Here is a 24011-nt window from a genome sequence, read left to right on the forward strand (position 1 = left end):
TCCCTTTACTGAAACTCTCCCTTTACTTCAAGGCCCCATCCAAGCATCACTTCCTCTATGAATTCTGGCTCCTCACATCAAAGTTCTCTCTTTCTCTCTTCTTAAATTTCTCATAAGACTCATCACATTCTATTTTACTTCATAGTTTTTTTTGTGTCTAAGTCTTATCCTTCCCTTTTTCTCCCCACTGCCTATTGGACTGTAAAAAGTACCATGTTTTTTCTAAACTTATATCTCTCGCAGTGCCTCTGTGCTCAGTAGTCCCTTAAAATGTTTTTGCTGATGGAAAGAGTGAATGAATGTTATTTAACATTGCATTCCCAGGGCCTTGTATGTTGTAGGAGCTTAAGAACTGTTTGCTGAAGTTAGTCAAGCTAATTAGTAGCAACAGTGGGGCTAGTGCACCTTTCATTGTACTACATGCAAAAATTGTTGAGAACATTACTAAAAACCTGATGGATGATAAAAACCAGAGAGGAGAAAGCAATAAAGGCACAATCCTTTTTAGTTTCCTTGGTATTTACTCAGTGGGTGGAATAGTAGGTGGGGTTCTTACAAGCAGGAAATAATATCTTCACCAGGAGAAAGAGTGATAATAACACTGAGTGGTAGATGGTCTGCTTGAGATGTAAGATTTGGTTTCCTCCTTCCTCTTATCTTATTTTCTGTCTGTCTTTATGAAATAATGAATATGTCACATATGATAGAGCAGTGAAGTATGTCTTTATTTTTACTATTTTTGGCAGGTTCTGACTTTACCGTGTCAGGATCTTAATACAACAGACTGACAAGATTCTGCTAACAGACCCCTCTCCTGCCATAAGCCTGCCCTTCTTCCACTGCAACTGATGTCCTATGAACATGCTTTCTGTGTGCAGTTGGTTTTAGGTATCACCTATCTGCTGCAAATCTTTCTCTGTAGCTACGTCTTTGATATCTGATAGTATAGCATTTGGTTTTTGTGTCCATGTCCCAGAGAATACCCAGTACTGGTAAATAAAGACTTGTCTTTCAACCATAGGCTAAAGAACAACTTTATCGTCAGTTGCAAATGATTAACGTTCATGTGATGGGATTGGCAGATTCCTTTACCTATGTTATCCCATTTGTTCTCCACAATGCCTATATGAAGTAGGTAGTCACATGAACTCTCCATTTGGCAGAGGAAGCAACTAGGGCACAGAGAGCTTGTCGCTTGTCTAAGGTGTCACAGGTGGTATGTGACGGGCAGGTTTTCTGACTATAAGTCCAGTGCAGATTCCCACGACATCACCTGAATAGTTGTTTGAATGGTAGAAGTACAAACAGTGTAACTAGTATAGAAGTTTTTGTTTGAGACTTGGCAGAGTAACTTGGTGCCAATGATTAGAGCCAGATTTGGGCCATAGCCTAGAACAGTGGTGTCAAACTCAAATGAAACTATATAAGAATCCCTGTGGGTTGTATATTGACCTAGGAAACCACAAATTAACATCATTTTTGTCTTTATTGTATTTTTATTTATCTTGTTAAGTAGTTCTTCATTTCATTTTAATTTGGTTCAGCCTACATTGTTGCAGGCCACCTGTCTGACATCTCTGTCCTACTTTACTTAAAAAGTTTGTTTAATCACTTTACCACTGTGCCATTCGTTAGAACTCAACCAGTCGAATGCAATTATTGAAGGATGCCTATGGAATAGGGGATAACAGGACAAAATCCAATGCAAAGAGATGTGGATAATAATGATTTACCTTTGTACAACACTTTACAATAGATTTAAAAAATCCTGTAGATATTTATACATACTCTAAATCAAGCACAATTAAACAGAATATAGTTTAGGTGCATGAATACTTGGACATCAAAGAATCATAGAGGTGGTACCAAAAACCTATATACAGCCTTTCTGTTTCTTCTTGCTGGCAATGTACAGTATGCTGCTATACAACCAAATATTTCAATGGAATTATATTCTTTTCAGTAAATTTTAAATTTAAACTTCTGTACTAGAGTAAATGGGCAACTAGATGGCACAGTGGATACAGCACTGGGATTGAATCAGGAAGACTTATCTTCCTGAGTTCAAATCTAGCCTCAGACACTTAATAGCTGTGTGATCCTGGCCTAGTCACTTAATCCTGTTTGCTTCAGTTTCCTTCTCTGTAAAATTAGATAGAGAAGGAAATGGCAAATCACTTCACTCTCTTAACTAAGAATTCCCCCTTTCCCCCTAAAGCCCCAAAAGTTCTGTAGTTGGCTTAAAAAAATCAGCTGTACCAATATGGGAGAGGCAAGTATAGCTAGAAAACAGTTTTTGTGGAGAAGACCTAGGTTTTTTTTTTAGTGGACTATGAGTTCAGAGTAAATCAGTGGTATGACAGGGGTCCCCAAAAAAACTGTTAAGCTCTTAGATTTATTTAGAGGTACAGCATCCAAAATGAGACAAGTGATAGTCCTGTGACGTTCCACTCTGGAACATTCTCACTTTTGGGTGGTACTTTTAATGAAGGGCATTGACAAAATGAAACGTATTGAGTAAAGACTAATCTGGATCTTTTAGGGGCTCAAGAACATGTCCCATGGGGATCATTTGAAGCAACTGAGACTGTTTACTGTGAAAAAGAGAAGATTTAGGGATTCATGATAATACTCCTCAAGCATGAGCATGGTTGCTATGTGTAAAAAGGATTTGATTTGTTTTGTTTGGTCTGAGGCCAGAATTATGGAGCAAATGAGGAATGGGGAATGCTACCAGAATTTGTATTTCAGCTTAAATATGGAAAAAGCTTCTTAAAGATTGGAACTGCCTGAAAGTAAATCAGGCTGCCTGTCTTACGAGGTTGTGAGTTAACTTTTATTGGAATGTGGGTTAGATGTCCAGTTATTAGAGATATTTTAGAGTGTTACAGGTTTTAGTTGGTAATAACTGAGATCCCTTCCTATTTTGAGAGTCTATGATGTATCTAATTCACAACAAGGCTCCAATGACTAATATGAGTTTATTGGGTTACTGTGTAGAGGTGTATTGGGATTTCAGTGAGAGAAGTGACTTAAAATAAGGACATGAAGTGAAACATCAGACATCAGTGGGAACATCCTAATAGAGGGACTTTGAGAGGTTCTTTTCAAATAAGATACTATCTTTTTTTGGTATACCAGTAAAGCCTCCCACTTATAATAGTTAATACAGAAGGCTCTAATTCTTCCATCACTTTTGCAATAGAAGTGAGAAGTTGGATATCCTTCTTCCAGGAATCCTTCTCAGCCTACCCCTACTTCTGTACTTCTGAGTTTTTAATCATTGCTTCAAATAGCCTTTGAATTTATAAATCTATGATACTAGGACATTTAAACCAGAAATAAAATCCGTGAATGAATATTAGATCTGTGATATGCAGTGCCCTTTGAAACCTTTGCTTTGCTCTTAACAAATCCCCTTTCATCTACAACATCTTCCAAGAATCAGAGAATCTTATAATCCAATTTGTATCAAAATCAGTGAATCACATTTGCAGCATTCCCAACAAATAGTCACTGAGTTAAGACCTCTGGTGCACAGGGATTCACTCTCCAAGGCAATCCACTCCTATTTTAGACTACTCAGTTAAGAAAATTTTCCTTAAGTTGAATTAAAATTGACCTTCTTTATTAACAGCCATTCCTTGGATCTAGTCTTGCTCTTTGGGGCCAACAAGAAGGAATGTTTTCCTCGTGATAATCTATAAAATATTAAAACTGCTGATACATTGTCTCCTGAGTTTTTTTTCTACATGCTTACTTTAATTGATTATTGTGTCAGGATTTTGAGGCTTCCCTTAATATCCCAGTCATTTTGCACTGGATTCTCTCTAGCTTATCAATTTCCCTCCTATAATGTGGTGTCAAGAATTATATGTAGTAGTCTGGATCTGATTTGTCTACACTACAGTAATACAGTAGGACAATTATCATCACCTTTACACTTTTATAAATGTAGCCCAAATGTAAATTAAATTTTTTGATTGCCATATAAAACTGTTGATTCCTATTGAACTTGTATATATTTCACATTTACTACTTTTGAAGCCATTCTGTAATTCTTTACTACTACAAAAAGAATTTATTCTATAAATATTTTGGAACTATGGAAGTACTCCTGAGATTAATATGTCTGTTTTCTATGAATTACCTTACCAGATAGGTGCACGGGACACAGAGTAAGCCTATTTGCCAGAAGGGACCAATCAGGAGCCTGCAATGAGCCAAAGTCTCTTTTATTCTCAGACACCTTTGATGGTATTGGCTGGCTGACCTTGATGAGCTGTGACCCCTTCTGCCGTCCCCCCAACTGATCCAGATTAACCTTCTGGTCAACTGTTCCTGCAAAATATCCTGTGTCTGTATTCCATTTATTTCTGGGAAAGATTGCCCATTCTTTTTCTTAACCCCTTCCTGAACCTCTCCTTTGTGGTTTTCAAGCATAAATCTCCCCTGCCTCTCCTGGGCTGTGGGTTCATTTGTACTTTGTATTGGGGTGCTTTGGCACTAGTGTCTGATTTTCCTCCTAATAAAACTTTTCTGCTTTCAACTCAGCTTGAACTTCTCTGAATTTTGAGTGCTAGACTTTGTCTGGTTGACATAACCTATCAGTCTTTTCCTCTTTCCTTAAAAAAAATCTTTCTGGAGTATAGGCCTCCTATGGTATTGCAGGGTCAAAATAAACACAACTTAGAGACTTTCCAGAATGAGCAGACCAATTATATACAGCTCTACTAACAGTGCACCCATGTGTTCATTTTCCTTCAGCCCTTCCAAAAACCATCATTTTGAGGTTTTGTCATCTTTGCCAATCTAACAAGTAAGAGATGCAATCTTAGGTTTGTCTAGGTCTGAGAGCAATACATCAAGGACCTCCACTATTATAGTTTTACTCTCTATTTCTCTCTGTAATTTAATTGATTTTACCTTAGATATTTAGATGATTTGCTATTCAGTAAATATTGATATTAATTCATGATTTAGCATGCCATTAAATATACTACATATTACAGTTTTTCTGTTTAACTTTTAATCAAGTCTATTTTTACTGATGATTTGTCTGAGATCATGATTGCTTCTGCTTTTTTTTAGTTTATCTGAAGCATGAAAGATTTTGTTTTAGTCTCTTATTTTACCTCTCTACTATTCTTGCTCTTTTAGGTATGCCTTTCAGGTAACATATTCTTGGATTCTGCTTTCTAATTCATTCTGCTATCCCAGTTATATGTCAACTCATCCCATTCACATTAATAGTTATAATGGTTAATTTTCTATTCTCCACCTTCATATCCCTTTATACTTTCCCCTCTTTTCATCTCCTTTCTTTCTTAAGAAGATAGTATTAAAAAGGAATGTGTTCAACACTAATGAAATATTTTATGTAAATGGATTCCTTTGCATTACTTTTCTTCTTTTCCCCTTACCCAATCTTCTATCATAGGTTCTTATACTTTCTTTTCTTTATTTCTTCATATTCTATCCTCCAATGATAGATTATATTTTGCTCATGACTGATTTCTCCATGAATCTATCTTTTTCCCTAATCTTCTCCCCTTTCCTTCTCCTCACCTGATTCCCCATTAAGTTTAATGTCTTTACACACCAAACTCTGTCTGAATGGGTACCTACCTCTGCATGTGACCTTAACTCTCCACTGGTTCAGATAAAATAAAAGTTCATATATAGCCTCCTCTCTGAATTCTTTCTTCCATGTATATATAATTTTACGTAACTGGATTGAACAAGATAGTAAGTTTCACCACCATCCTCTGTCTTTCTTCCCTAGGGTATTCCTTTTTCTTTCCTGTTTCTTTTTTATTTTCTGAAGGTCATTAAAACATACAAAGTTACTTCCAAGGCTTCTGCCATATTTATTATTTTGATGACTCTAGAGGACAACTTTCTGAGAGGACACTTGTTTCTTCTCTCCTTATTACAATGTAAGCACTTCATCGTATACTGCCTCCAATGGCTCTAATGTATCTATTTTTCCATGTTTCCCTTGACTTCTACTCGGCTTCAATATTCTTTATCAGGAATACTTGGGAGTCCTCTACTTTGTTTTTTCTTCTGTAAGATTATAACTCAGGGTAGTTTATTCTTAATTATAAGCCTTTATCCTTTGCCTTCGGATACCATATTCTCCTTTCTGCTAGGTAATAGTAATAGCTACTAGGTTTTGTGTGATCCCGATTAAGGATCCTTGGTATATGAATTTTTCTTTCTGCCTCCTTTCAGTCATTTTTCTCTTTGCCCTAAATTTGTGTTCTAGATTCTGTCTATATTTCATGGAGTTTTCATTTTGGAATTACTGATGTCCAGGTCCTAATTCTGTATACTTCCGCCCTATTTTAGGGCCAAAGCCATGTAGCTGCAAGCTCTGAGCTTACTTGGCTAGATCACGGTCCAGGTTCATATCTCTCTGCCCCAGGACACACAGTGGCAGGCTTCAGGCTTTACTTCTCACTCTTGTTCCATTTTCTGCAAGGCTTTCATAAATTGTGTTCTCAGGATGGACTTCTCTGGTAGGATTCCCTTCCCAGAAGCCCTCAGGATTCTGGCCATCTCTGTGGACCTATGTTGGTGAAGTGCGCTTACTCTTGAGTTTCTCAATTACATCTTCATCTAGTCTTCTATAGCCTTCTTGGAATATCTGTGAGAGAACCGGACTCATGCATTCTTTTGTTTTGCCATCTTGAGGACAGCACCATACCAACTTTTATATAGTTATTTGTGTGTATATTATTCTGCTATTTGATTGTAAGCTACTTATAGACAGCCATTCTTTGATTTTTCATTTTTGTGTCCTCAGCACTGTACACAATGCACTGTAAATGCTCAAGAAATATTTATTGAATTTGCTAAATGGAATTCATTTTTGAAGTTTCTATTAGAGCTTAAGGTAAAGAAAGTATGTGCAATTAATACTATTTTAAAATCTTTAAACATATATTTATGTACTGCTTTCACTTTAGGCATAATTTTCAAATGGCAGTGGTAACATATTTATTTTATATCATACCATGGGTAAACATTCTACAAATGTGATGCGCTGTTATCTCTTTAGTCCAGTGCATGGAGAATTAGGGTCTAATTTAACTATCAATCCTATTAGCATTTCAGAAGTTCATTCTTTCCAGAGCTTATTATATCATTCATAAAGATGATTCAGTATCTCTGTTCCTTTATTCCCCTCATTTTGATTATATTAGGGAGGAGAAGGTTGTTCCTTTCAAATATAATATGACCTTAAACTTTTTTCCCCTCTTTTTTCTAGTAATCACAGATTACCCACAGCATCTGGAATTGTCCCCGGGTTCCTGCAGTAAGTCATTCAGGTAACTGGTTTATTTTATGGGTCTATTTTTATACACTGTCTGAACAAAGTACTACTATGCCAATTATTTTTCCTTGAAAATCTGATTATCAAATTATTATATATGAATCAATTCATTCCGGATAAGAATACTGACTGATGAGAGTATGTCTCACTAGCCAACACCTTAAGGTATTCAAAATATAGTTCCTTGTATCTGTGGGGTTCAAGGAAGTCTTTTAGGTCTGAAGATACTAATTTTGTCTCTTTATTTTGTCTGGAAATCAGAACGAACTCTTTCTAAGTGTATTATTTCTCACTGAAGTCTTAGAGATCTAATGTCATGTTAATGTTTTGTTATTTTGACTCAAATCACCGTTGTGTGGTTAGATAAACAGGGCCATCACTGACTCATAAACACAGTAAATCCATACATACGTCCCCTTAGATGAGGATGAAAAGGTTGTGGTCTGGGTAGTCATAGTTGCATACTGTTTGATTTTCCATTGTGATAGCAAGCTTAAATCCAAATAGTGTCAATTAATAACCTAACTTGTAAGTAATTTCTTCCTTCAGTTTTTAAAATTATAATTATTAGCACATGCTAAACCAAGATGAATTCATTCTAGGCTTGCTGACAGACACATTTCAGATGTCTTAACGTTTAACTTCTACAAATTGACAGTACTCTAGAGCAAAGGAGAACTATGGGAAATAAGAGTTAAACATGACATTTCTGGCTACGTACTGTAAACACTCAGCTAAATACATTTGTGTATTTGTTACAGGGATCAATTTATTCAAGATGAAAGAACTTCTAGTCCTTAGACCTTCTTCATAATTGACAGCTTTTGCTGTTTGAAATTCAGCATCTTTCTTTGGCAGGGTTCAATATATTTTGTAGTAAAAACCGAAATTTTGAGAAAAAAGGTACTTTACTTTCAATTTCACATTATTTGAAAGGAAATTGTGTTATGAATTTTATTTGAAATTTAATATCTGAAAACTTGTAGACCACCACTGGGTAGAGACTATGGCTAGATCCATTCAATAATCATCATTAAAAATTTTTTTCCAAAGCATATCTTGGCAAATTCATATTCCTGAAATGTTATATTTTAGAGTCTGGCAGGAATCCCAACATTTTGGTCCTTAAAGTCCATATACTGATTGTGAGATATAGAAGTCAAGTCTGAGTCTTATTTAGGAGCTCAAGGAATATGAAACTATTTTGTCTGCACTCATTCTATAAAAGTCACTGAAGGAAAACAAAATATGTTTCCATCTAAGCTGGTGTACCCACCTTAGAGTAGTGGGGCCCAAGTGAGCAAATAAAAGTGCAAAAAGTAAAACCTTGTATTGTAAATGAGGATTTTGATGATACCTGGCGACAGAAGTTATTCACTTAGATTGCTATGAGAAAATATGCTTTAAAAATTTTAGTCAGTTCAGTCAACAAGTCTTTGTTGAGTACTTGCTTGGTGCCAGACACCATGCTGGAGATAATGAGGCGAAAACAATGCATTCCCTCAGGTAGTTCATGTTCTAATGAAGAAGACAACATGTAAATACATAGGTATAGGCAAGGTATATGTAGAGTAGATGTAATCTACTAATGTAATTATTAATTCATTAATTGCTAATCTAATCAGGTATCTGAGAGGGGAAGGCACTTATAGCTAGGGAGGATTGAGAAAGGTCTCCGCTGCAGGTGGGATATGGGTAGACCTTGAGGAAAACCAAAGAAATTGAGACTGAGTTGAGGAGGGAGGGCATTACAGGAATAGGGGGTAGCCAGTTTAAAGACTTGGTGACAAGATGGAGCGCTATGTTTGAAATAGGCCAATGTAGTTGGATCATGGAGTGTGTGGAGGGAAGTAAACTGTAAGAAGACTGAAAAAAGTATGAAGGGACTAAATTGTCTAAGGATTTCTTACTTGATCATGGAGGAATAAAGAGTTACTTGAGTTTATTGATTGGGGGTCAAGGGTAATGAGACAGGAAGACCTTTGTTTTAGGCACACTACTTTGGAAGTCAAGGGGAAGATGAATTGAAGTAAAGAGAGACTCGAGCCAGGAAGCCAATTAGAAGGCCATTGTAATAGTTCAAATGAGAGGAGATGGGAGCCTGGATTAGAGCAAGGGCTGTGCAATGAGAGATAAGGAGATATATATGAGAGATGTTACAAATGAAAAAACAACAAGAATGGGCTATAGATACGGTATGAGTTGAGAGCAAGTGAGCAGCTGAGGATGGTACAAAGGTTGAATTGATAGGTGATTAAAAATATGCTGATAACCTCAAAAGCAATGAGGTATTTGGGAAGAGAGGTTGGTTTTGGGGAGAAGATAATGGATTCTGATTTGTAGATATTGAGTTTGAGACGTGTATGAGATATGTGGTTCCAGATATGCAAAAGCAGTTGGTGCTGCTTTTGTCGGACTATAGTTTAGGAGACACTTGGGATCAGTATTCTGGGAATCATCTGCATAGAGCTTTATGGGAGTTGATAGGATTGTTAAATGAGAAAGTATGGAATGAAAAAGAAAGGAGGCCCAGAACACAACTTTGGGATACAACCATCATCCGTGGGAGTGATCTGGATGAAGATTCAGCAAAAGAAAAGAAGTCAAGCAGAAAGAAAGAGAACAACTAGGAAAGATTAGTGTCACAAAAGCCTAGGGAGGAAGCTATCCAAGAGGAGTTCAGCAGTTCAGCAGAGAGGTCGAGGAGAACTGGAATTGAGAAAAGGCTATTAGATTTGGTTATTAAAATATCATTGGTAACTTTGGAGAGAAGAGTTTCAGTTGAATGATTAGATGTGACACCAGATTGTTGCATGACAAACATAAAGGCCCTAGATATAGATGGCTTCTTAAGTTTTGAAGGGAAAGAGAGATATAAAACAATATTAAGTTTATTTTAAGGATGAGGAGACATGGACATGTTTGTAGGTAGTGGGGAGGGAGTTAGTAGACTGAGAGATATTGAAGATAGAGAGAATGGATTTGGTAGAGGGGACAATATGTTGGAGAGGATGGGGTGTTAAAGGATCAGGGTACATATTGAAGGATTTGCATTGGCAAGGAGAATGAACAAATGAACCCCTTCCTCTGAGATTGAAATAAAAAGAGATGGGGGGAAGATGCTTGAATAATATGAGAGGAGGAAGAGAAGAGAAGAAGTTTTCTGAGGAAAGCCTCATTTTTTGGGGGGCAGTTAAATTGTATGATGAAGTTTTCAACTGAGAACATTGGGGAAGGATGCAATGGAAAGCTTAAGGGAAGACGAGGTTCAGAAGAACTCTTACGGAGAAGCAAATATAAAACTGATTAGGGAGGATATGAGTAAGGGAGGGGAGTGTAGTTAGTGAAGGAGTGATGACTTGAAAAACAACTGAAATGTAGAGAGAATGAAGATGGGTAAGAATAAAGTTAGGGGTTATAATACATAAAGGAAATGGAATCATCAAAGATTATGATCAGATAATGGCATTTTGGGTTTCATGAACATGGAAGTGGATTATTTGTGGGTGATGACAAGATCGAAAGTTATGGCCATCTGAATGTGTAGTTCAGGTAAGGCAGAGCAATAGGTCATGGGAACGGAGTAGTTTGAGGAACTGGGAAGTTTGGGTATTTAAGAGACCTAATATGTATGTTGAAGTCACCTGAGAGGTGAGCAGAAGTTGGGGTAGAGAGAAACATTGTAAGTTAAGTACTGAACTCATTCAGGAAAGAAGGAGAACCTCCTTGGGATTTATAGATAATGGCCACCAGGATCTGGATTGAGTAGTAAATTTGGGTAATGTGACTTTTAAAGGGAGAATTGTTGATTCATTTTGGTAAAAGGAGAGTCTAGTAGTGGCAGAAAGGAGCCCTAACTTCCCTACTTTGACAAGTGATTTGGGGGGAGGTATGTGTGCGTAAAAAGAATAGCCAGTTATGGAAAGGTTGTTAAAGGAATCATTATAGTCAAGAAGGAGCTGAGTCTCAATAAGTGCCTAGAGATGAAGGAGTGAGAAAGGAAGAGACTAAAGATGAAATGAAGTGTGTTAATTATAGAGCAAGTATTTCAGAAGAAACTTTGTATACAGGTGGAACTGGAATAGAACATTGGGAGAAGGGTATGGGAATGTGGTAGATGGGAGTAAGGGATCAGGTAGTTAGGTATGGGGAACAGTATATACATTGGCAACTGTGGGTCCAGAATCACTAGAACAGGGAGAGTAGGAGATGGGAATGTGCTAACCATTGAGGAAGAGGAAAGGAAGTGAATAAGGATTTATATAGTGCCTACTGTGTGTGAGTTACTGTGCTAAGCACATTTCCAAATGAATATAGGCACAGTATCAGTGCTTTAGAGAGAGGACTGTTGAGAGAAGTTTGTGATTAGACCTCCCTAGAAGTACAACCTTGTGGAAGGTGATGGTGATATTGCATTCTAGGAGGCCCTTGAAAGCTCATCCTTTAACAGGATGGAACTGGAAGAGGTATAGGAGTCTGGTCAGGAGACTAGGGCTGGCCTCAAAGTGGATGGTCTTATTCTCAGGCAGCAGGCATTAAAGAAGGCTCTGGATTAGGGTTAGAGAAGTTAGTAGGCAGGTGGTAGGGGTCTGGTCCTGGGGAAGCCTAATGCTTGAGGGAATCTGGGTGACAGTTTTGTCCCACGCCTGAAAAGGCTGTGGAGCAGAGCCAGAGGAAGCGTGGAATGGAATTACTTTTCTTTCTGTATTGAATAACATTCCTTTTGAATTGATCTTCCCTGTTAATTTATCTGCACTAGTGAACTGAATCAGACGTACTCAATCCATATGTGTTATTAAAAATAGCTCTGGTTATTAATATTTGACTGAGAGTAAAGGTAGTGGAAAATGGGAGATTAGCTTCTTTCTTACAAATGAAAAGTATTCTTAGGGACTTGCTTTTGATTTTACTCAGGAATGAAACTCTGGGAAACAATTTCTTATTTAAATAAAGGGATTTTTATGTAGCTCTTAAATCTTCTCAGGTTCATTTGTCTTGTAGATTAGTTTCCTCCATATGTTTACTGTCAGCTAACAGATTAGAATTGATGAGCTGTGTGGAAATGTTTTGTCATGTTGTAATTCTTACTTTTTTGACAACTGTTTGATTTAATTGAACTCCTCCAAACACAAGATGAGATGGCTATTTACTATCATACTCATGTTCTATTTGTCCATGACACATGGGCAGAGGGAGAGCCTTTTGAGTAATATTGAACACTGTGATGCTAAACTAGGTTCATGGGAGATTTCAACCTGACTCAGTTTGACTTATCATAGTTTGTTGAATTTTACCTTATTTGACACCTTAGTTCATTTAGGTTTCTGAGGTTAAAAGTAATGAGCACATCTCCCTTCAAGTCCATAAAGCATTTCTTAGGATACATGCATACATACATAAACATTTTGTTATTGTTCAGTCATCTTAGGTGTTTTCAGTTTTTTGTTGGACACTTTGTGACCCCATTTGGGGTTTTCTTGGGAAAGATTCTGCAGTAGTTGGCCATTTCCTTTTCCAATTCATTTTACAGATGAAGAAACTGAGGCAAACGGGGTTAGGTGACTTGCCCAGGGTCACACAGCTAGTAAGTGTCTGAGGTCAGATTTGAATTCAGGTCTTTCTGACTCCAGGCCTGACATTCTATCTGCTGCACCACCTTGTTGGCCTCATATATACTTACATATCCATATAAGTTTTGTTATTTCCTTGGTATGGAATATCTTTGTATGTATCTATGTATATTAATATGTGTGTATATATATGTACATACATATATGTATATGCCTCTCATGTATATGTACATGAGAGGCAACTAGATGGCATGGTGTTTAACTTGGATTCAGTCAGAACTGAGTTCAAATCTTGCCCCAATCATTTATTAGCTTAGTGATCCTAGATAAGTCACCTGACTTCTATCAATTTGTTTCCTCATCTGTAAAATAGGAAGAATAATAGCACTTAACTCACTGGGTGATTGTGAGGCTCAAAAGACATAATATATTTCCAAGTCTTAAAATGTTATAGAAATGTAATCTGTTATTATTATAATACACATATTATTTATACCCCATTCATACTCCTCACTCCCTATTAATATAACTGGGAAGATGCTCTAAGCCCTGATACCTTTATCAAGTAAACACATTTTGATTGAGTTAGAATCAATCAATGGAAGGTTTAAACTATGTGTGAAAAAAATCCAGGTATTTTTATTGAATGAATGAATCAATAGAAGGCATAAATGGTGTTTGTGCAAGTCTATAACCATTTTGGGAGAGTGTAGTGCTTGGAGCCTTTGGATGAAATCAGATAATGAAATGCATTGGGAATGGTTGAAGAGAATCAGTCATACTCTATGGAACTTAGATATAACAGCCAGTCAATTTGGAATCCCACATTCTAACAGCAGATTGACCTGGGGTGGAGTGACTCAAGCAGCCCTGTAAGAAATTGTTTGGGAGCGGGGAGAGGAGAGGATAGAGAGAACCTCTCTTCTCCCCAACCCCCAGACAAGAGGGTGACCTTGTGAACTTGAAAAAGTCAGAATATTTGGATGGGGCATTGATGTCGGTAACAATTTTACCAGAATAGCAGTGACTAATGCCAGTATCTGCGTTGGGAGAAAAGGACAAATGGAAGACAGACAGCCTCAGGACTTTATTTGGAGCTCAGATACATCCACTTAAAGAGAACTTCATAGCATCTCCAGTAAAGGAGAAAGGGCCTTCTACCCCATCAGGAGCTGCCATCTATATGCTTTGAGCTTGGCCCCACTTTCCCTTGGGATCTCTTTTTACTTGTGGGACAATGTGGTCCAGAGTTTTGGGTGGATGTTTTGTATCTAATATACTACTTTAATAAATAACTGTTTAATTTTTAAAAAACTTTTTTAGTTCCAAATTATTTTCTTCCCTCTCCTCCCTCCCTGATTCATTGAGAAGGCAAGAAAAATGAAGCACATTGCAAAGATTATAGACAAATAAAACAGCTAGGTGGCACAGTGTATAGAACATTGGGCTTGGGATCAGGAAGACTTCTCTCCATGAGTTCAAATCCAGTCCCAGACACTTAACTAAACCCTGTTTGCCTCAATTTCCCTTTTTGTAAAATGAGCTGGAGAAGAAAATGGCAAATCTCCAGTATCTTTGCCAAGAAAACCCAAAATTGGGTCACAGAGTTGGACACAACTGAAAAAGACTTAACAAAAACTAGAAGTAAATTTATGCATTAGTTAAAAAATTCCAAAGTTAAAAAAGTTACAATTCCAAGTTAAAAAAAAAGTGTGTGTGTGTGTGTGTGTGTGTGTGTGTGTGTGTGTGTGTGAGAGAGAGAGAGAGAGAGAGAGAGAGGAGAAGAACGAGGAGGAGGAAGAGGAGAAGGAGAAGAACATATATTTCAATCCGCTTTCTGAATCTATCAGTTATCTCTCTGGAGGTGGTTAGCATATTTCATTGCGAGTCCTTTGGAATTAGAGTTCATCATTGTGCTGATCAGTTACTAAGTTTTTCAGAGTTTATCATCTTTACAATATTGCTTTTAATGTATAAATCATTTTTCCTGGTTTTGCTTACTTCATTTTGCATCAGTTCATACAAATTTTTTCAGGTTTCTCCAAAACCATTCCTTTCACCATTTCTTACAGCACAATAATATTCCATCACATTCATATACTATAACTTCCTTAGCTATTCTCCAACTGATGGACATTCCTTTAATTTCCAATTCTTTGCCACCATAAAATGAATAGCTGCAAATATTTTGTACATATAAGGCTTTTTTCTCTTTCTTTGACCCTTTTAGAATATAGACCAGGTAGTGGTGTCACTGGGTCAAAGGGTATATGTGGTCTAATAGATTTTTGGCCATAGTTCCAATGTTCCATAGTTCCAAAGAATAGTTGAACTAGTCCACAGCTCTCCTAAAACACATTACTGTATCTATTTTTTCCACATGCCCTCCAACATTTACTATTTTCCTTTTTTGCTATCTTAGTCAATCTGATGGGCATCAGGTGGTACCACAGAGTTGTTTGAGTTTGCATTTTTCTAATTGTTTGGGATTTAGACCTTTTTCATATGATAATTAATAGCTTTGATTTCATCCTCTGAAAATGACCTAAGGATATCCTGTGACCATTTATCAATTGAGAAATGGCTCTTATTCTTATAAATTTGACTCAGTTCTCTAGGTATTTTAAAAATAAGACCTTTATCAGAGAAACTTACTGTGAATGTTCTCCTCCCCTGCTAGATTCCTACTTTTCTTCTAATTTTAGACGCATTGGTTTTGTTTGTGCAAGCCCTTTTAATTTCATATAGTTAAAATTATGCATTTTACTTCCTGTGAACATCTCTATCTCTTGCTTGGGCATGAACTTTTCCCCATAAAAAGATCTGACAAGTAACTTCTACAAATTTGCTTATGATAATACCTTTTATATCTAAATTACATGCTCATTTTGAACTGATCTTGGTATACAGTGTGAGGTGCTGGCCCATGTCTAGTTTCTGCCAGACTATTTTCCAGTTTTCCCAACAGTTTTTGCCAAAGGTTCTTGCCATATTATCTGAGATATTTGGGTTTATCAAATATTGCATCACTGTGCTCATTCGCTTGTGCGTACTATGTACTTAATCTTATTCACTGATAAAATTCTCTATTTCTTACTCAGTACCAAATTATTTTGATGATTGCAGCTTCATAATATACTTTGATATTTGGTGTTGCTAGATCCCCCTTTTATTCATTTCCCCCCATCAGTTCCCTTGACTTTTCTTCTTCTAGATGAATTGTTATTTTTTCTAACTCTATTTTTTGTAATTTGGTTGATATTATACTAAATAAATTAATTTGGGTAGATTTTCATTTTTATTATTTTGACTTTTTTCTACCTATAATCAATTCATATTTCTCCAGTCATTTAGATCTGTCTTTATTTGTCTGAAGAGAGTTTTATAATTGTGTTCATATAGTTCCTGTGTGTCTCTTGGCAGGTAGATTCTCAAATACTTTATCCTTTCCATATTTATTTATATGGAGTTTCTCTATCTCTGGATTTTTTTGGTAATATACAGAAATACTGATGATTTATATGGGTTTATTTTATATCTTGCAACTTTTTATAGTGTTTGTTTCAATTTTTTTGTAGTTGACTCTCTAGGGTTCTCTAAGCAAACCATCATATCATTTGCAAAGAGTGATAATTTTGTTTCCTCATTGCCTATCCTATTCCTTCAGTATCCTTTTCTTGTCTTATTGCTATGCCAGCATTTCTGTTACTACACTGAATAGTAATGATGAAAGACTTCTTTGTATCTTATCTCTATTATACACAATGCTTACTATTGGTTTAAGACATGTTACTTACTGTTTTAAGAAAAGCTCTGTTTATTCCTGCACTTTCTAGTGTTTTGAATAGAAATGGGTTTTGTCAAATGCTTTTGTTTTTGCATCTCTTGAAATAATCATATTTTGTTGTTGTTCATGTGGTCAGCTATATGTATAGTCTTATATTGAATTATATTGAACTTATATTGAATTAACTCATATAGATATTTAATAGCTAATTACCTTTTGCTACCTAATTGATATAGAGACTCATGGACAATGTTAGTAGGAGTCATTCCAACACTTCAGGGTTACCCCTAGAACCCTGTTCTTCGGGGACTTTTTCTGCCAATGCAAGTAGTGAAGTAAGATGCAACCCAGAAGGGATGTTAGACACACACACACACACACACACACACACACACACACACACACACACAGTTGGGATAGGAACTGGACCTGTGATTTAATCATCTGGGATTTCCTCTTCATTTCCCACCAGGATTCTGCTTGGTTTAGATCCATGAATATCATGTTCCCTGGTAACTCCCCTCCACTATGTTTCAGTTTATTTTTGAGATTGTGAGGGCAGGGATTGTGTTTCTTTTTATTTGTATCTCAAGCTTTTAGCACAGTACCTGGCACATAGTAGGTACTTAATATATGTTTATTGACTGTTGACTTTCTCTCAGATTATGAAACATTGTGCCAATGCAAGTTAACACATTTTTCTGCCAATTATACTATGAAAGAACTGCTTACAACACTGGGAGGCTAAGTGAATTGTCCAAGATCATACAATCACTAATGTATTAAAGATCAGACTTAAATCTGCATCTTTCTGTCTTTGAAGCCCAACTTTCTATCCACTACGTTTAGTGGCCTCTCATATACATATATACACATGATACATACATACACACTTTGATATCCCACACCAAAGAAATTCACAGGGTCTGGACTTTAGTTTTGGGCATATTGAGTAACTCAAGTCAAGATGTCAAAGACACTCTGATTTCCTTAGGGTCACATAGGACCACAAGATCACAGATTTAGAGCCAGAAGGAAAATTATAGACCATTGAGTCCCACCACTTTATTTTACACATGGGGTAACTGAGGCATGGAGAGGTTGTGACTTTCCCAGTGTTACATAGTTAGTAGGTATCAGAGGAAGGATTTGAACTATGGTCTTCTGACTCCAAGTCTAGTGCTCTATCCACTATTTTATGCTATCTTTCAATAATGAAACATTTTTTTCCCTTCCAGATTACAATTTGCTAATAATGACTAGTTTTAGAGCGTTCCCTGAGGTTCAGAGAGATTAACTTAACCAAGGTCATACAACTATTAAATTTCAGAATTGGAATTTGAACCCAGGTCTTCCTATGAGGATTATCAGTGCCATTGAGGAGTTCTTATCATCCTTGAGGAAACTCTGAAAATATCTAACTGGTCTTTTTGAATCTTGCACTTTACCCATTTAGAGGCTAAAGTTCATTGTGAAATACTTTCATTAAGGTAATGTTGGTCAGTCAGCTGACTGCACTCCTGGTTGTAATCCCTGCAGAACAGAGGAAATGCATGGATGAGTTTTCTCTTAGGTCAAATTGACTACTTGAATGTTACAAGCACAGCAGTTGCAGAATGTAAGGGGTGAATGCTGAGTAGGAAGAAGGTAGGCTAAATGACCTCTGAGATCCTTTATATTTTCAAATCTATTCTATGTAGGTTTATTTTTTAATAATTCCATGTATATTAATCACTTTATATTAGAGGCAATTACAGTTATTCCACCAGACACAATATAAAGTAATTGCTAAATATGTCACATATACATAGATCAAAGTTGAGAGAAGGTGATAAAAACAGAAAAGAGAGGGTGATATGTCAATTAAAGAGGAACATATAATGATCATCTTTCACATTCCTCTTTATTCCATGGTATGAATAAATGTTAAGAAGTTAACAAGGGAAAACCTTGTATTTTTCTGTTGTTTAATGCCCATAATTGTAGCCAGTCCAATGTTTCATCTCATGCATAACTCAAAATAAACCCAGTTAATAATGCTCATGAAAAGAACCTGAACCTTTCAGAGTTTTTTGATTTTGTAAACAGTGTGTCCCATCACACACATTCCTATGCAGATCCCCTATAAACCTGAGTGTAGTAGGGGCTTCAGTGGAGCCCAAATATGTTTAGTGAAGTTTGAGTACATTATGACTGGCTTCAAAGGAAGGTTATAGGGGAGTCTGGGCCAGTAGCCAACTTGGAAAATCTATGTAGTTTAACTACTTCTTTGATGTTTAACTCCACAGTGGCACTGTCAACCCTCAACTTGCTCCTATTCAACAAAAAATTTTGGTATTAGGTTTATGCCATGTTTATTCTGGAAGCTATGTGCCCTTGCCCTTCTAGGCAGGAGTAGTAGAGAAGTACCAATTTTTCTACAGTTCTCAGAGAGTGAGCAGTCTTTTATCCCTCAACTCTGCCTGTCTCTGTGGGGCATCAGAGACTCAATCTTAGAGATGTATGGAATTGTGGATTTACTTAATCAGGAATAGACTCTAGAGCTTTCACCTCTAGCCAATCCTATCTCCTCTAAGAACTGAATATACTTCAGTGACTACTAGTAGTGTAACTTTGGCATATGTCAAAGCAAGCTCCTCAACATACACAGGAGGCCCTGCTGTATAAGTTCTTAGATCTGCATTTCTAAAAGGAAAGCAACTTTTGAGGGGTCAGCAATCACTTTAATCAAGCACATATATCATTCACTTGGTTCATGGGAAAAAGTCAGCACCCTGAACTTCAGAGAAAATACAAACAGAGAAATAAAGATCAACAGACAGAGCTTCCAACTGTCTGACATATATACATAGCTACCAGAGAGAGAAGCACCAACATCTGGCTTTTCAAAGCTGGGAGGCTCCTTAGCAGCTTCCCAGAGTCTCATCTGGCCAAACAAACACTTCCAATGAGTAAGCCCTAAAACAAAACCTCACTTCAGAGTATTTATACATTTTTCAGAGCCAGAGGGCATCACAAACCTTGAGAACCAGTGCATAAGAAATTAACAAAAGGTGTGCCTCCCCAATCAAATTTTCCTAAGTGGGCAGGCCCATGAATGGAAGATCTCTAACTTCCTGATTAGCATTACAGCCTAATAGAGAACACTCTTTTTAGATTGTGAGCTCCTTGAGGGTAGGGACTGTCTCTTGCCCTTTTTTGTATCCCCAGGATTTAGCACACTGCTTGGCACACAGTAGGCACTTAATAAATGCTTATTTGTTGACTGCCTCTCAACAGAAGTACAGAAGCATCCTTCACATATGTAGTGCTTTAACATGTGATATAGAATTGCTAAGCAAATACATTGTCCATAATGACAAGAAAACAAGGCACAAAAACACCTTCCTAACAACTGTACCCTTCTCACTCTCCTAGATCCCAGGGCCCTACCTATAGTCTCCGGATTAATCCAAACCCAGGAGTTCAGGGAGATTCAGAGTTGGAGCTGCTTTGTTCCTTGAGGTTGCCTTGCTGTGACCACACAGAAGAGTGCCCTTGAAATGCTCTCTCATACCTTTAGGAGCCTGATTTTCAGATGAAGATGCATAAACCTGATCCTGGGACCCATGGCCTTTCATCCTTTCAAAACTCAGGATCCAGCGTGAACCAGGACTCCTTTGGGATTCTTAGGGACTTCTGGCCTTGGCTAGACAACTTCAGAGATGGGTAAATGGACTCCACAAGCCTGCACCATCATTCCAATCTGGTATCTCTAACCTCACTACTTGCTGCAAATCTTATTGCCACTTGCTATAACTGTTTCCTTTCTACTTAGCCAGAAATTCTATTACTTCCCATGATGGAGAAAAGGCAGCTACAGAGTCAGGGGTGCCATAGCAGTTTAGGCTAATGGATTTGGAGGAGATTCTGGGTTCTAATTAAGACTCTGCAACTTACTACCTATCCTCAGAACCTAGTACAATACCTGAAGCATAGTAGGTACTTAATAAATTATTGATTAATCAATCTGAATAAATCCCTTAACATACCTGTTAGAGCCAGAGCAGAGAAAACTCTTTAATCCCCTTCCGGATCTTTCATTTGACACAGCCTCTTCCTGGACTACAATATTAATGATTTGGATACGAGAAATGATTATTTTCTGGAAAGCTTTTATAGTCATTTAGGAAATTGCTGGGGGTAGTTCTACAGGCATTCCAACTATGTGACCTGGTGTGCTGCTATCCTTTTTTTCATCCTGGCCTTAGCCCTGCTCATAAGTGAATTTTTGATATTATAGTTATGTCTTGTAACTAAAACTTTAAAATTAGTTACTGCAGAGGAAAATGGAGATAGCATTTGGTATAGAGAGCACAGTCTTGGTCTGAAGTAAAGGAGGCCAGAATGGTGTACTGGACAAAGCAATGGATTTTTAGTTGAAGGAGTTGAATTTTGACTTTACATTTTGTGTACTGTTGGCTAAGACATTTAGCTTTTCTGGGCTTCAGTTTTCTAATTTGTGAAATGAGGAGACGGGACTAAAATGACCTTTTGGGCCACTTCTAGTTCTAAATTTATGTTGCTATAAAGAAGTGGTTTTGAGTCTTGCTCTGACCCATGCTGTCTGATCATGGAGAAATCACTTAACCTCTCAACGTCCCAGGCAACTCTCTAAGACCATGGACAGCAGATGAATGATGGGTGATAGGGTTTGTTATATTGATGAAATCCTCTATCTAGTAAAAAAAACCCAGATGACAGGTGTGACATTGGGGAAGAAAACATGTAATAAAGGAGCTTCCCTTACAACTGGGAAAGGGAACCCAAGAATATGTTTCCTGAGATATCTACATGCCATTGTTCAGACTGTGGGTGATAATCTGAATAAACTTAAAATTTTCTGCCAATGTTAATATCTCAACTATTCATTTAATTTAAAAGTTAATTTTAAATTGATTATCAGCTATACTTAAGGCAGTTTTATATGCACTGGGGTAAACACAAAGATGAGGAAGAATTGTTTCTGAAATAATTGACTTAAAAGCTAGTCTGAGAGATAAGACATATATAGAAATGACTGATCCAAAAAGAATGTGATAAATATTATTGAGAAACGGATGGTATCCATGACTGAAATATGCAAATGGAAGTATATCTTCTTCAAAATAAATCATTTTAATAAGAGGCATTGTACCAACTATAATAAGAAAGCAAAAACCTGTATGGAAGTTCATTAAAATTGAGTGAGGGTGGAAGCAAAATGAAGATAAAAGGAGAGAGAAAAAGAAGTGTTAGGATTGCCATATGGAGGATATGAATAATATATTTCTAATATAAAGTACAAAACTAGCACAGAGGCAAGATATAGTCATAATGAGAGAAGTTAGCCAACCGGACGTAACATTGTAGATCTAGATAGGAAAGGGACATAAATGCTCATCTGGTCTCATATCTAATTTTACACATAAAAAGAGTGAGGCCCGGAGAACTGGAATGACTTGCCCAAGATCACACCAGTAGAAAATGACAGAGTAAGAATTTGAAGTTGGGTTCACTGACTCCAAGTGGAGTATTTTTTTGGATCTATTTGATACAATGATGCTTCATATTTGAATGGAGGTTCAATTCTGCTAAGAGCAGTCAATTTATAATTTTTTAAATTTTCCTTGTCCTTGATTTTATCTTTCTTTTTTTTTTTTTATTTAGCTTTTAACATTCATTTTCACAAAATTTTGGGTTTCAAATTTTTCCCCTTTTCTCCCCTCCCCCCCCAAACGCCAAGCATTCTAATTGCCCCTATGACCAATCTGCTCTCTCTTCTATCATCCCTCTCTGCCCTTGTCTCTGTCTTCTCTTTTGTCCTGTAGGGCCAGATAGCTTTCTATACCCCTTTACCTGTATTTCTTATTTCCTAGTGGTAAGAACATTACAGCTGGTCCTAACACTTTGAGTTCCAACTTCTTTAGCTCCCTCCCTCTCCACCCCTTCCCTTTGGAAGGCAAGCAATTCAATATAGGCCAAATCTGTGTAGTTTTGCAAATGACTTCCATAATAGTTGTGTTGTATAGGACTAACTATATTTCCCTCCATCCTATCCTGTCCCCCATTACTTCTATTCTCTTTTGATCCTATCCCTCCCCATGAGTGTTGACCTCAAATTGTACTCTCCTCCCCATGCCCTCCCTTCTATCATCCCCCCCCACTCTGCTTATTCCCTTATCCTCCACTTTCCTGTATTGTAAGATAGGTTTTCATACCAAAATGAGTAGGCATTTTATTCTTTCCTTTAGTGGAATGTGATGAGAGTAGACTTCATGTTTTCCTCTCACCTCCCCTCTTTATCCCTCCACTAAATGAGTCTTTTGCTTGTCTCTTTTATGAGAGATAATTTGCCCCATTCAATTCTCCCTTTCTCCTCCCAATATCTTTCTCTCTCACTGCTTGATTTCATTTTTTTTTAAGATATGATCCCATCCTCTTCAATTCACTCTGTGCACTCTGTCTCTATGTGTGTGTGCATGTGTGCATGTGTGTGTGTGTAATCCCACCCAGTACCCAGATACTGAAATGTTTCAAGAGTTACAAATATTGTCTTTCCATGTAGGAATGTAAACAGTTCAACTTTAGTAAGTCCCTTATGACTTCTCTTTGCTGTTTACCTTTTCATGTTTCTCTTCATTCTTGTGTTTGGAAGTCAAATTTTCTTTTCAGCTCTGGTCTTTTCATCAAGAATGCTTGAAAATCCTCTATTTCATTGAAAGACCAATTTTTCCCCTGAAGTATTATACTCAGTTTTGCTGGGTAGGTGATTCTTGGTTTTAGTCCTAGTTCCTTTGACTTCTGGAATATCCTATTCCATGCCCTTCGATCCCTTAATGTAGAAGCTGCTAGATCTTGTGTTATCCTGATTGTATTTCCACAATACTTGAATTGTTTCTTTCTAGCTGCTTGCAATATTTTCTCTTTCACCTGGGAGTTCTGGAATTTGGCCACAATGTTCCTAGGAGTTTCTCTTTTTGGATCTCTTTCAGGCGGTGTTCTGTGGATTCCTTGAATATTTATTTTGCCCTCTGGTTCTAGAATCTCAGGGCAGTTTTCATTGATAATTTCATGAAAGATGATGTCTAGGCTCTTTTTCTGATCATGGCTTTCAGGTAGTCCCACAATTTTTAAATTGTCTCTCCTGGCTCTATTTTCCAGGTCAGTTGTTTTTCCAATGAGATATTTCACATTATCTTCCATTTTTTCATTCTTTTGGTTTTGTTTTGTGATTTCTTGGTTTCTCATAAAGTCATTAGCCTCCATCTGTTCCATTCTAATTTTGAAAGAA

This window comes from Notamacropus eugenii, chromosome 6 (assembly GCF_028372415.1).
Source record: "Notamacropus eugenii isolate mMacEug1 chromosome 6, mMacEug1.pri_v2, whole genome shotgun sequence".
Taxonomy (NCBI): domain Eukaryota; kingdom Metazoa; phylum Chordata; class Mammalia; order Diprotodontia; family Macropodidae; genus Notamacropus; species Notamacropus eugenii.